Genomic DNA, 15,365 nt, shown 5'->3' on the forward strand with positions numbered 1-15,365 from the left:
AAATTTCACCACATAATAGTGAGTGGGAAGGTGATTTACATTTCAATATAGAGCTCACGACGTCGCAATATGCCACCACAAACGGTGGAAAATAGACAAACTTGGAATAAAATAGAAGGGAAATGAAAATTCGCTCTCTGCCTTTGAATTTTTTTTAAAGGCAGCTCTCTGTCTCTCTCCCTCCCTCTCTCGCTCTCTCTCTCTGCCACAGGCACAGCACACCATGCTATAACAATCCCTGCCCAAGAGTGAATCAGAAATACCGCAGGCCACAGTTCTGATGCGACACCTGCACAGTATTGCCAAAGTAAATAGCTATCTCTCAATGCTGAACAGTAATGTCTTATGCTATGAAAGTTTTGAATGAATGAAATATGAATGCACATATGTGAACGATGACAGTGGAAGATGGCACACACCGCTCCGCTCATGGCTAACGTGTCCCGATGGCACCACCCTCTTGCAGGATGTGCATGGCCCGTGCCCTGGTTACGCACATTCACGGCTGTGTGCGCTGGTGTCGTGGCACTGGGGTTGCTTCCCTTCTGCATCTGGAAAACTGTGGTCACGATCGTGGACTGCAGGAGGACACCGTGGACGAGACAGCCGGTGAGGCGAGCCCTGTCCTTCGTCGGCATTGAGGAGTGTGAAGGCAGTGTGGGACATCTTGAACAATGTCAGTCAGTGTCTCCGTACAGTTATTGTTGGGAGGGGATCATCCGTTTTAGCTGTCCTGAGCTCAGGGTTAAATGTTCACATTGATTTGGCAGAGGACAGTCTCTCCATAGGGCAGCCTTAATTTAAATAAGTATAACCCGTAAAAAAAAGTTTTTCACTCTAAATCCTTTATATGCGTGGCGGCTAGAGTCCTCTCGTCCTCTGGCTTGAGATGGCTGCCACCTATGGGTCAGATGATTGTCTGCAGTATTAAACAATTGGTAATTAAATAGTTAATTTGTTTTCCCTAAACAGTGTAAAATTTTGGAAAAAATTTTCACGAACATTAATTGTCTCGCACAACGAGTCTGTGTGCAAAATGTCAGCTCGATTGGATCACGGGAAGTGGGTTAAAAAATGACCGAAAGGTTTGCACGGTCGTAAGCAAGCAAGCAAGCACGCAAGCAAGCGAACTTAATATAAAGGATTTAAAAATAGTGAAACTCGCACAGTTTTTATCGTAGTGAAAGTTGGCCAAGAGGCTCCCCAGGCCTAATGCCACATCAGAGCACCGAGTCACCACAGCTAACATCCAGGGTTCGAACCCAGGCACACAGCCATTATTAAGTGTAGCAAGTTGACCTCGACCCAGTCACCCTGACTGTATAAATTCTAGATTTGAAGCTTTCGTGACTGCAAGGATTCATACTCTTTGGTTCTTTCGGTAAAGTCACGTAGCTTTCCCACCTGATGATGGACGCTTGTGTTGCGCCCGAAACGTCGTGATTTATTTTATTTTATTCCTACGTGACTTTACCGAAAGAACCAAAGAGTATAATTTTACTTGTTTGAGTAAAATAATTCATGCGGTCTTATGTTGAACCTGTCAACAGATCATTTTAGGTTGGTTCACAAATATATTATTTAATACATAAACATACACTGTGTATTTATAATACACGTGTTAATAGCCTGACCCCTATGGGTGCAGGCAGACATAACCATATTGTAAAATGCTTAACACACGATATCAGGCTTCATGCTTGACGGACCAGAGAACATTCTGCAGCAATCAGGCCACCATCAGAGAATTCAGGTTTTTGTTTGTAATTGAATCCACCCAAGTCAGCCGACTATTGAGAGTCGCTGTGTGGCTTAGAGGTTAAGAAACCGTCCTCTCTTGTTTGATGCTGACTGAACTATGGCTCACCATAACCTAATAGTAATAACAATTTGTCACTGCAATTTCACTGCATTAGTTCAGTCAATAACCTGCGGACATGTTACAGGTCTTTAAAACGTTTTGGCTTCATAAATTACTGAAAACATGACGGCACAGGTGACGAGGCTAACGTGTGCACAAGCTTTACCAAGCGGAACAAAGGGAATGCACTTCTTTGTGTAAAAATTCCAGCACTGAAATGTAATTAAATGTTCCATTCAAATACCAGTGGCCATACTTGCATTGCAAAGTTTGGTCATATGGCCTGTGTAAAGTTGTCAGTATTGCTGTGCTCCTGTGTAGCCGGTGTTGAGGAATTGATGTCTCCTTCCCAACTCAGTCTTGACTGTGCACCAGTGGTAGAACGGTTTACTACGACCCCAGGAAAATATTCACACAATCCCAAATCTTCACCCAGATTACATGGTGCAGAAATACCAGGCACAGTGGTCGCATGCAGCAATATCCAGCCCTGTACATGCACAGAGGGGAAATGAACACTAACCCGGTGTGTGCAGAGCAAGGATGAAAGCTACTGGACATCTGGATGAACATCACACACTCACTAACTCACAAGGTTTGCAGGCAACATATGTATGTACGTAGAACTTCTTTCACACCTTACATAGCCAACCGTGCTAATCGGAGGTGCGGGGAAAGGACAACAAACTGAACACGAAAAGCACTGTGGCCACATGCCCGTTTGGGAGGGTATGCCCACTGATTTTTTTTATAAGTCACTCTCACACCAGTTGGTGTTGGCAGCAAAAAAGGCACGAGAAGGTATATCCAGGAGTGCTGTGAACATCAATAGACTCCACACACGACACCCACGGCCTGAGTGATGAGTACAGGTATTGTGTGGGTGTGATCTCGTCATAACGCATCTGTGTTGCAGGTGCCGCCGCGAGGCAGCACAGAAACCTCAAGCACATTCAGGAACAGAACCTTCCTTCGATCGGAAATGCAGATGACCCCTGGGATTTAGGTGAGGGAGGTTGCTGTTGGTATGTTTACCAGTTGATGCTTCGTTTTTTCAAAAAGCTGTACTGTAACTTGTTTTTATATAAGTAGGGCTGCGTGTAGCATGCCAGTGCTGTTATACTTTCCGCATAATGTTTTGAGAATTCCATTGCTTCAAATGTTAGAAGTATTAAAAGTAAGTTTTAAATATATTGTGTAATTCAATTTAAAATATAATTCATGTGTGACAGAGCTAGTTTTAATGCCAACTAGCAGATATCGAAATAGTACACTTTTTTGTTACAATAAAAAAGCAGGATGGATCTAGAAACAGACATGTAGAATAAGTGAATGTTCCTTATTTACATATATACCCTTGTAACAACGTGTATGTTCAAGATATACCCTTCTAACAACGTGTATGTTTAAAAATGATGCAACACTAAACCCGTGAAAATTACGTTCTTCGGGGCAGCTATGGGTGGGGCAGGCTTAGTTCAAAGGGGTTGTGACACCTCTCCCTCGAGTGATAAACACGCCACAACAATCTGCAATGCGGCGCAGCTCACGGCTAAGACCTCTCTGCAGGGATGGCACCACCAATGCTGTCCCCCCAGGCTGCCTGTCCTGTCATGATGTATGCAACACTGATTTTGAGGCACCAGTGTTTGTTATGACCTGACCTCAGCGCTGTATATGTCTCTCAATGTCACAGACGAAATCAAGGTCAGCAGGTCATGCCAGCATAGGTTTTGCTCAGATGTGCACCATTGCGGTTGTCAAAAATACATTGAAATGTACACGTGTCCTCCTCACGGAGGTTCAGTATGTATAGGAGGAATGTCCCATTTGATACTGTTAATTTCTAGAAGGTTGTCGAATTCCTGTAGATGACACTGGTCAACATACTTTTTTCTGGCATAAGGTATTCCAACGGGTTTAAGGTAATTTTGGGGTGCTGATTCCAAATCTGGCATCAGTTTTTGTCTATCACATCAGGTTTTTGAGATATCAAATATTGCATTTTCAATAAAAACTGCAGAAGAAAAATATTAAATAAATGTGGATATCTACATACAATTATATTATAAACACACTATCCTAAAAATACAGCACCATATTTTAACACTAAAGCAGTCACTGACTCGCAACAACTTGCAATCATAAGTGACAGAGTTAATTTCGGGTAAAATCAATGAAAATGGGTTATGCCGATAGCATAAAAATGAGATGTGATAGAGCAAATCTGAGATCAGATTTGGAATCAGCACCCTGAAATTAGTCTAAAACAGCTGCAAAAGTCCAGGCCAGAAAAAAAAATTGTTGACCAGTGTGATCAGTCCCCATTGTGTCATTCACGGAGACTGCCGATGGGTTAAGCCTCAGCATGGGTGCTCTACCCCCAGGAGCCTGGATTTTTAATGGGATAAGTCCTCTGCTAGTAGTGTGAATAATTTAAACGTTCCATAAACACAGTTCTGGGCCGACTGTATATTTACAACATTGACGATGTCCAATCGGAATTGTGGCACGACAAAATGCAGATGTCAAGGTTTTTTTCGTATCAAAAAGCCATGTCATTCATGGAGATATGAGAATAAAATTACAATTTTGAAACGTTCAAGGTACAGTCCAGCATTTATTTGCTCACAGCACTACTAGAGGGAGCCGTAGAGAAACCCCAGAGACCCTAGTCTTCCACACTCGCCAGATGTCTTGGAAGAGGGGGAGTGGGAGTACTCCACCTTTACCCCACCACACACAACACACCGAGGAACTGTGGGTAGTCGTTTATATTGCTGGGTGAAAAAGAGGCGAGAGGGGTGGGGGGGTGCTTTAAAAAACGTGCCAATTGTTTCAGCTGTTGTTGCGGGAGATTGAACCGGCGACCTCTGGATGGCAAAAGTCCAGTGTGTTCGTCATTACACCCATGGCAGCGTCACCGAAGCGCATTATTTGAAAGCGAATGCTCCGCCTTCAAGTGACTCAGACTCAAAGGCAAACCTCTTCAGTTGTATGTGCATAATTGAAAAGTACAATAGCATTCGATTGCAATGCGAAAATACAACGAATATATAAATGCTGTTTACTGGCAGCAGAGTAACAGATTGTAATAATAGATAAAATAGTGCACACTGCACATTAGTGAATCTACTAGCACTATTTGTTGCAGTGTGCGCATTGACATGATATATACTTGTATACAGTGGCGGCTCCTGCAAAATCTCTCAGGGGGGGCAAATGTCTGGATGATTGATAAGGATAAGATCCACCCATGCAATGGATAAATTAACAGCTTAAGCATGTAAAGGCAACTTCACTTCTTTAATATTAATGAAAAATAAAGTGACTCTTACAATACATCTTGTTTGTTTCTATACTCACTATTAATACAATCCACTCAAGTTTATTTTATTAAAGATTCCACTAGGTGGCGACAAATTATATTGTTGGATGAAACGTGCTTACGTATGATGACGTAAGCACGTTAGGGCGAGCCCTCCCGGAAGCCATAGAGAATGCATTGCAGCGCCCCCCGTTCGGAAAAAAACATCTTTGAATGTAAGTCTATGGGGCCACTCGGGGCGATTCTCAGCCGGAGTGAAATCGCCCAAAAAGAGGCGGTACTCCACAGAACGTGACATGACGCTGATTGGACTATATCCAGAGGCACAGTGACGGCTAGCGTGACTCTGTGGTTGAATGACATTGGTGGTGCGTCGCCCAATCGCCCTAATGAAGAAACCGCCCCTGCTTGTATATTAACATGCGTTTATGTGTAACAGATTTTTTTGTAGATGGCTCATTCATAACATCGTGCTCACTGGTAGCTTTGGCTTAACAGGCCACATGCAAATGATGTTAATCAATTCAGTCGAAATTGGTTGGAGTGCCTTGTTTAAATAAACGCTCCTGGAATACATCGAAATGGAAGACCCACGGTTCAATTGATCGAATGCAATCTGATTTTGGTGCCGAAAACTCATCATCATCACCGGTCATGGTCAATTCACTGCCAGATGAAGAAGGCCTTCTCAAGCTACCGCCATCTCTCATGATCCTGTGATGTAACAATCCTGCACACAAGCTGATTTTATTGCTCCATCTCCCCGACCGACTCTTGGATGCACTCCATTCCTCGGCTGACTCCATCAGGACTCTCGCCGCATATCTTCCCTTGTCCTGCATAATTCCACTTTTCTTCACGATTTAAATTACGTCATTAACCTACATACGTTCGCTAATCAGTGTGTTCCTCTTGCTCTCTTGATGTAATTCCAACCATGCATCTTTCCAGGCTTATGGGCAAAAGAGCTGCTTGTGACCACGACAGCAATTTGTTTCTTGCTGTCGCTTTCCCACCTGATGACGGACGCTTGTGTTGCTTCTGAAACGTCGTGATTTAATTTATTAAATCCTTTATATTAAGTTCGCTTGCTTGCTTAGGACCGTGCAAATCTTTCGGTCGTTTTTTAACCCACTTCCCGTGATCCAATCGAGCTGACATTTTGCACACAGACTCGTTGTGCGTGACAATGCATTTTCGTGAATTTTTTTTTTCCAAAATTTGACACTGTTTAGGGAAAAATAAATAAATATTTAATTACCAATTGTTTCATGCTGCCAGACAATCATCTGACCCATAGGTGGCAGCCATCTCAAGCCAGAGGACGAGAGGACTCTAGCCGCCCCGATGCCACGCATATAAAGGATTTATAGTGAAAAACTTTGTTTTTACGGGTTTACTTGTTTTTGTATTTGATTTTATACTTACGTGACTTTACCGAAAGAACCAAAGAGAATGGATCATTGCAGTCACGAAAACTTCAGATCTAGATTATTAAATTTTTGTTGATTAATGACCATGTTTCTGAACTGCATTTAATAGCACGTGATATGCACTGATTAAAAATTTAAATATCTTACCTATTTCATTCGTGAGTGAAGAGGTTCAACATATAGGGATGTGCACCAGTGATGAAACTGTGGTGCCACGTCCGCGGAGCAACTCCACAAGCGCCGCGACTCCCCCCTGGCCCCCACCCTGAGCCCACACCCGCAGTGTCCTGGCGGGGGATCGCCTGGCGCAACGGGTTTTCATCCGAAGGGTCCCTAGGAGAAAAGTCCCACGGTTTCCCGGTGCCAGGAGATTGGCCGACCCTCGCAGGACAAGTCACATTTTTGGGGGGAGGACTGAGGGTGGAATATTAAGCAAGAAGAGCCTGAGGTCAGGAGAATCGCAGAGGCACTGCCGCCCCCATCTCGGCCCCATACCAAATACACACTCGCAGGGTGTGTGTTCGCCAGCCAGACGCTCTTCTGGACAACGGGCAACGAGAGACAATAAGGTGATCGTCGCCGCCAATGTGGCACTCGACGGAGGACACGGTAATATGAGGACGGCGCAGGTAAGCGCACGGTTGTCTGCGCGGTACGATGTCACCCTAGGCCTTTGAAGTTAGGAGAATAGGACAGGCAGGAAAAGGTGCAAGTGCAAGAACGACCATAGGTAAGCGCACGGTTGGCCGCACGGTACGATGTCACCCCAGACCTTTGAAGTTAAGGGACAATTTTCGGTCTCTTGTCTTCAACCTCTTGGCTGACAACACCCACTCTCTGCCGTCCTACCTTCTCGAGCTGCTCGCAGCATCCGTGTGATGCCATCAAGTGCTGCTACGAGGCAGTGATAGGTAAAGTTTTCTCTCGTCCTTCTCCCTCCGACTCTTACAGCGTCCGTGCGACGCCGTGAGTACAGCTTCGAGGTACGTGGTATGACGTTTGAGTGACTGGGCACTTAGGCAGCGTTAGGCTAGGCTCTACTCGCAAAATATTCCCGCTAGGTAGTGTGTATTTGCGCCGCGAATAAAAGTTAGCACAGAGCATCGGTGTGGTGTCTGTGATTTGCGTGTTGAGCGACTCACTCTCGCAGCGCGCGCGTGCTAGGAGATAATCGCCCGCAGGTGCGAGCACGGTCGCGGCCCTGCGTTAGCGTTGGCTGTGGTGTATACTGGGTGAGTGTTGGTTAACTCCGTGCGGTGGTGCGCCAGCAGTTTAGCTAAGAGCGCTAGCGCGGATGGGGGGGGGGGGGCAATCACCCGGTCGGAGGGGGCCCGGCAGGAGCCGATCGATGCGGTGAAAGAGCGAGCGGATGGGGCGGACGTCACGCCCCACCTGCCCAACGGGGAGGCCCAGGTCCGTTTCAAATAATCGTCAGCGGTGGTGGGCGTGAGTGGGAATCGAACTGGGGTCGCTCAACCAGCTTAATGACTATTTGTACAAAGAACATATAAAGAATCGATTATAATAACCAGGCTACAGTCTACATTGTAGACTGCCAGTACACCCACTCAGCTTCATAAGCAGGCTAGAGTGTACATGATAGAGTGGCAGTACGCTCACCGAGCTTAATAAGCAGGCTAGAGTCTACATGATAGACTGACAGTACGCTGACCCAGCTTAATGACTATTTGTACAGTGAACATTTAAATAATCGATTGTTGGCGCGTTGGGTTTAAAAGTAATATTAATTGCACACATTGTGGTGGGGGTGTAGTGAAGAGTACGATAAACTGTGATGAATTTACCTCAGAGTGGCGTGGTGGGTGTCGAGGCCTAGTAGCGTGCAGAGCCTCCGGCCTCGCCAAAATTTCCCACCCGGCAGAGGCAGGGTACGGGTGACGTTCCTCCCCCGCCCCCCGCGCTACAATAATACTGTCTAATCGCGACTATTTAATTATCTACGGAGCCTATGAAAGCGGCGAAGGCGTGGCTACCCGTTGCCAGGGGCAACCGCCGTCCAATGAAAGTGCGTATGGTCCGGCGACACACACACACACACAGACAGATAGACAGACAGATTCGCGATTTTATATATATAGATGAAGAGTGTACACTAATATTATATTTACACTACCAGGAGGGAAAACAACCGTACAAACAAGACATACAAAAACAAGAAACAATACGAACGAGGCAGTAGAGATGAGACAAAAATGAATCAATCTAGAAATTAAATCGGGATGCCAAACTAACAATCCCTCAAAACTCTGGGGTCACATTCCTGCGAAATATACAATAGCTTCGTCTGAACTGTAATTCCAGTGCTAGACACTACCACACAATAAATCCGTACAATACTGAGGACGGAAAATTTAGATTCGAGCAGCCACCTATTTTACATGTTTATCATGCACACAGCAGAGTCAGTCCTGCTGGAACAATCTCGTGCGGATTTCCCATGTACAGTATGTACGTTAAAATGTTGCACTATACGTAGCCAACAGTGTTAATCGGAGGTGCGGGGGAAGGATAATACAAACACAAACATTTTTACTTGAACATTTGTATTTCTTGAAAGGTCAAAGCGAATCAATTGTTTATTTTGTCCTGTAACCTTTGGATAGTTCTAGTTCCAGTGATATTACACTGGTCAACAACAAAAAAATAAATTTCTGGCCTGGACTTTTGCAGCTGTTTCAGACTAATTTCAGGGTGCTGATTCCAAATCTGATCTCAAATTTGTTCTATCACATCATTTTTATGCTATCGGCATACCCCATTTTCATTGATTTTACCCGAAATTAACTCTGTCACTTATGATTGCAAGTTGTTTGCGAGTCAGTGGCTGCTTTAGTGTTAAAATATGGAGCTGTATTTTTATGATAATGTGTTTATAATATCATTTTATGTAGATATCCACATTTATTTCATATTTTTCTTCCGCAGTTTTTATTTAAAATGTAATATTTGACATCTCAAAAATCTGATGTGATAGACAAAAACTGATGCCAGATTTGGAATCAGCACCCTGAAATTAGTCTAAAACAGCTGCAAAAGTCCAGGCCAGAAAAAAAAATTGTTGACCAGTGTGATCAGTCCCCATTGTGTCATTCACGGAGACTGCCGATGGGTTAATCCGTTGGAATACCTTATGCCAGAAAAAGTGTGTTGACCAGTGTAATACAAACACAAACATCAGTTGAAAAAAATGAGTTTCCAATTTCGGAAATGAGTTTTCAATTTAGAAATACACACCATCGTGTATGTCCGATCATGAAAGTCAGAATTTCCAATCGGGATTCAATCAAGGCTTGTGATTGGCACGAGTATGTTAATGATGGCTGTAGCAAAGTTCAGATGTGGCCTGGTATCCCTTGTTGATTATCAATGGGCAATTGAGTACAGTATGGCTTGCATTGTGTGTATTTCTATTACTCATACAACTATATACATTGGTGAATGAGGGCTTGTTTGTTTTTTAATGTGGGGCGAAATGTGCGTATTTCTAAATTGTGGTTAAAATCTGAATAAACACATTTAAGCAAATATTAGGCACCACTGCAATTATTTTCTATAATAGGAAATGAATGTATTAGTCATGTGCGCTCATGCAGTAAATGTGGCAGTAATAACTTCCAGTTCAGTCATTTTACTAACGTAGGTTTTTATTACAGCTTAAATTGAAATGTAGATGTTCAGGTAAAATTACTTATAGCGTATCATAGAAAAAACGTTGTAAATTAACTTTTAACACTGCAGTAAAATTTGTGAAAACCTTTATGAAAGCTTCATAAGGGGTTATTAGAGGTTTAAAAAACGGAATTCAAGAAACTCTTAATCAGTCTATTAGAAGCATAATCCAGGTAAAACGATAGGGTATTAACATTTTCCAAAAGCACTTCACATTCCACGATATCTTTGTTCATCCGAGTTCAAGTCAGGGTTGGTGATCAGTTTAAAAACCTTCCACATTCACAGTCGCTTGCCATATTCTATACAACTAAATGATAACTTGTTTTTTGTTCTTTTTGGACAAGGATAACATCCCAGCAGTCAAAGCTTGAGATCCAAGTTCTCTCCAATTACCAACCAGAAACACCACGTAGGATTTGCATCATTTCACAGAAACATCTATGTTTTAAACCTCACTAAAAGCAGGTGTAATGAGAGTCTGGGATAGGCAAACCTGAGGCTTTAGATTCCAATCACTCTTAACACCCCTATAGGCCACATACAGCAGACTGAATTTCAAGGTCATATGTGACTTGAGACTGTAAAATGATGCTGATTTAATTCTTCGATATTGGAACCGCATTTGTAGATTTACATGTTAAAACCATCTGTGCAGGGAATAGTCTGGGCTGAATAATTGCAGGATTGTAAATGAGAGCTGTAGAAATGAACGCCTTTCACACAGACACAATGATGTTTGATATACAGGATAAATGCCACATGTATATTCCGCTTTGTCACTGCAGTATTACATATATCTCACACTATCATCTATTAGAAATGCACACAGTATTAATGTGGTGTGCGGAATATTGTCTGGTAACCACTCAATGTTCATCCTAAGCTATTTATTAAAAGGCTAGGAATAAATATCAGCATAAGTTGAATGAAAATGAAGACAAACCCCATCTACAAAACTACGTTTGAATAAACAATGGTGCACTTTTGTAAAAAAAAAATTAAGCCATGATCTCTCCACTGCTGGATGAAAGCCTCCCCAAGATCTCATGATGCAACAATCCATCTAACTCCCGCACATCAGCCTCAACTCCACAGTGATCATCCTCCCAGGCACATGATCTCCTTTGGCTCTCACTGCATTCATCTCCAACACCGGCCATCATCCCGTCTCGTGCCACGTCCTCACCCGAGCCCACCTTTCCCAACAGTCTCTAATTGCCAGAGGTGTGGACTCGAGTCATGTGACTTGGACTCGAGTCAGACTCGAGTCATGAATTTGATGACTTCAGACTCGACTTGGACTTGCATAACAATGACTTTGTCCCACCTCTGAGGTGTGGACTCGAGTCATGTGACTTGGACTCGAGTCAGACTCGAGTCATGAATTTGATGACTTCAGACTCGACTTGGACTTGCATAACAATGACTTTGTCCCACCTCTGAGGTGTGGACTCGAGTCATGTGACTTGGACTCGAGTCAGACTCGAGTCATGAATTTGATGACTTCAGACTCGACTTGGACTTGCATAACAATGACTTTGTCCCACCTCTGAGGTGTGGACTCGAGTCATGTGACTTGGACTCGAGTCAGACTCGAGTCATGAATTTGATGACTTCAGACTCGACTTGGACTTGCATAACAATGACTTTGTCCCACCTCTGAGGTGTGGACTCGAGTCATGTGACTTGGACTCGAGTCAGACTCGAGTCATGAATTTGATGACTTCAGACTCGACTTGGACTTGCATAACAATGACTTTGTCCCACCTCTGCTAATTGCACATGTTTTTAGATCCATGGGCTCCTCTTCTGTTAGTGTATATCCAAGAAATGCACCTCTCCACGCTTTTTTCCACACATTTCAGATTGTGTTACCTTCAATATCCATGATCCTTAGGTCATAGTAGGAAATATGGTGTGAATACTAATTTGTATTCTTTAGGCTAATAACCCTTTCCCATTCCGATCATTTTCGTGTACGTCTTCCGATTCCGTTCCCATGACCGCGTGTGTGTTTCGAGATTCACGGGACCAACCCTGCAACTTGCTGGACGTCTCAGAATGGGGAAGGGTTAAGGTCAGCCTTCAACAAGATTATTCCAACCACCAGCTCTAGTCCACCTCTATTTCATAATTTTGGTGCCTACAATAATTGATCCTTATGGCAGTACCCGGGGTACGAAATAATACAAAATGGCCGAGGCAATTAAATATTTTATTTCTGGGACATTCTTTTTCCAGGGGTATATTTAACTCCGCGACTGGGGTACCAATCAATCCGAAATCGGTGCTACACCGCGATGTCGAAACGTCAAACATTAGCATAAAAAAATCCGTTATCGAAAAATTATGCTTTTGAATAGTGCATCGTGTACAGCTCGTCGAGATGAGTCGATTGCCGCATCGCCGACCATCTACAGACTAAAAACGACTGCATCACGGACATTATGCGAGAGCCGGGGTACTATGGTACCCCGGAGTACCGCCATAAGGTTCAATTCCCCAAGGTACTACAACACTGTTGTTTCTTCCTACAAAAGCTATCCATACCCTTTGGTTCTTTCGGTAAAGTCACGTAGGTATAAAATAAAATTTAAATAAATCACAACGTTTCGGGCACAACACAAGCGTCCGTCATCAAGTGGGAAAGCATAGTCTGCTGCTGAGGCAGACTATTTTTAAAGGTTTGAAATGGGTGTAGCCCAAGGGTCATAAAGAAGTGGCCGGGGCTAGTGATGTTAATGTGAGACATTAGCATGATGTTAATGTGAGAGATTAGCATGATGTTAATGTGAGAGATTAGCATGATGTTAACGTGAGAAATTGCAGGGCACGGAAGTGGCTATGTTAATGTGGGAGATTAGCATGATGTTAATGTGAGAAATTAGCATGTAACTGTAGAAAAGGAGGGTGAGCATGAGAGATCTAAGAGAGAGGTATAGAGAGAGACACAGAGAGTCGGAAATAACAGCTGACATAAATAGGAAGGATGGAAACACAGTCAGTTAAGACTTTACCTGGTTAATAACGTCCTTCCAATGATTGCTCAGTCGTACCCATCCTCTCGGTTGAAGTTGTGTCTGTGTTTATATATCTGGATGGCTTCATGAACCAATCTGTGAAGGTAGTCAGTAGGTTTGCAGAGTACCTCCGTCTTGGAAAAATCTATTTCATGTGAGCACACAGTGTGAAAACAATGATCGGCAATGGTAGAGGTATTGGTCCTACCGTGTTTCATATCTGCCTTGTGTTCACGAACACGGTCCGAGACATGTCGCTTCGTTTCCCCAATATAACTGCTGCCGCAACCACAACTCCGTTTGTAGACACCAGGGTATTGCATGTCAGGAATCACATCCTGTACAGATGGGATTAAATCACGGATTTTGTGTACTGTGTTGAAACGAACCTGGATCTTTTGTTTGTTTAAGATTTTGGAAATATTTTTGGTAACCCCTGCTATGTACGGTAAAGTGATGGTATTGGTTGGATCCTCAGAAGGTTGTCTCCGCATGGCTGGGCAGACAGCTTTGCGGATTGTACGGTCCGAGTATCCGTTCATCCTGAGGGCTTGGTGTACGTGCTCCAACTCACTGGCTAGGTGGTGCTGGTGTAGTGTTTTGATGAGGAAATTCTTCTGGGCTGGATAGTTATTATTTACTTTGTTTATTGAGTTAAAAATTATCAAGGCCAAGTTCGCCAGCACCTCGTCTAAAGCCCTAGGCTTCAGGCTTTTCGCATTGTGTATTTATTATCCTTTAAGGTTTATGAATGAATATGAGCAAGCCACTGGGGCAGATTGAAATATACTTTCTTTAGAACAGTTTTTTGCGTGTTTAGTTTGTTGTCCTTCCCCCGCACCTCCGATTATCGCGGTCGGCTGTGTACGGTGCGAAAAAAGTTCAACGTAGGTCTGTGAGCTGCTCACACGAGACGACCTAGTGACGCCCAGGACGGGTCGTAGGCAGGCCTCCCAGGACGTTTAAAATCGTGCAGATATTCAACTCAACACTCACAAACACTCACACACAAACACACACAAACACACAAACAGTGACAACAACAACCGCAATTTGCCGCTAAGTGGCGGTGATGTCACCACGACGCTTGTGCCAGGCTATGTACTGACACACAAACACATTTAGCCTTAACGTGCTTTTGGGGCAAGTGCTGCTCCTGAGCAGCATAAATGGGGGCCGGCATGGCACAGGAGGAGGTGTGTGGGTCATGGTGGTGAGGAGTGACGCGTCGCTCATACTCGTGTGAAGTGTGGCGGAGTGCTTGAGCAGACCGAGGGAGCCACGGCAGAAGGACTAAGCAAGAAGAAGAAGCTTGACTCAATTTATCACTCGGCCTTAAGATTTGCATTGAACTGCCCATATAGGACCCACCACTGCGATCTCTACATTGGGTCAAACTTCACGTCTCTTAATGATCGACGGCTTGTGCATCAGATCTTATTTATTCACGATGTACTTACAAAAAATCAGCAGACTACCTGCTGGGTCTCCTCACTGTTTCGAAGAACAAATGTGACCGAAGGTCTTTGCTCATTTACCAGCTTCACATTCCTTATCGCCGTACAAATATTGGAGGAAGGGCCTTTTCTATTGATGCCCCCAGGGTCTGGAATGCTATCGCCAATAAACTGCAACTTGGATCAGTACCTGTGAGATCTTCACTCAATACTGCTCTAGAGGAGTTGTACACCCCTAGCTGCCACTGCTATTCAGAATAATTCCGGATGACCGCTACAAAATATGATTATGAGTTTTGATTATAGTGTCCTGATCTTTAAAGGTGTATTGAATTTTTTTGATTTTGCTACTGATACTCCTGCTGTTATGGATTGACTCATGCAGCCAAATATGGCTGCAAAGTTTGGTCGCACATGTTATGTATATCGTTTATTGTTAAATTTGAATCACAGTTCCTATGATCACTGTTACATTGTTTTTATAGCTTTATTTTGGTGATTTTGAAAACGTTTTGGTTTAGCCATATGTGTTTGTTGTAGTACAGTTAGCCTGATAACTTTAATCTACATTGT

This window comes from Lethenteron reissneri, chromosome 21, assembly GCF_015708825.2.
Source record: "Lethenteron reissneri isolate LAM-NWPU_2019-01 chromosome 21, ASM1570882v1, whole genome shotgun sequence".
NCBI lineage: Eukaryota > Metazoa > Chordata > Hyperoartia > Petromyzontiformes > Petromyzontidae > Lethenteron > Lethenteron reissneri.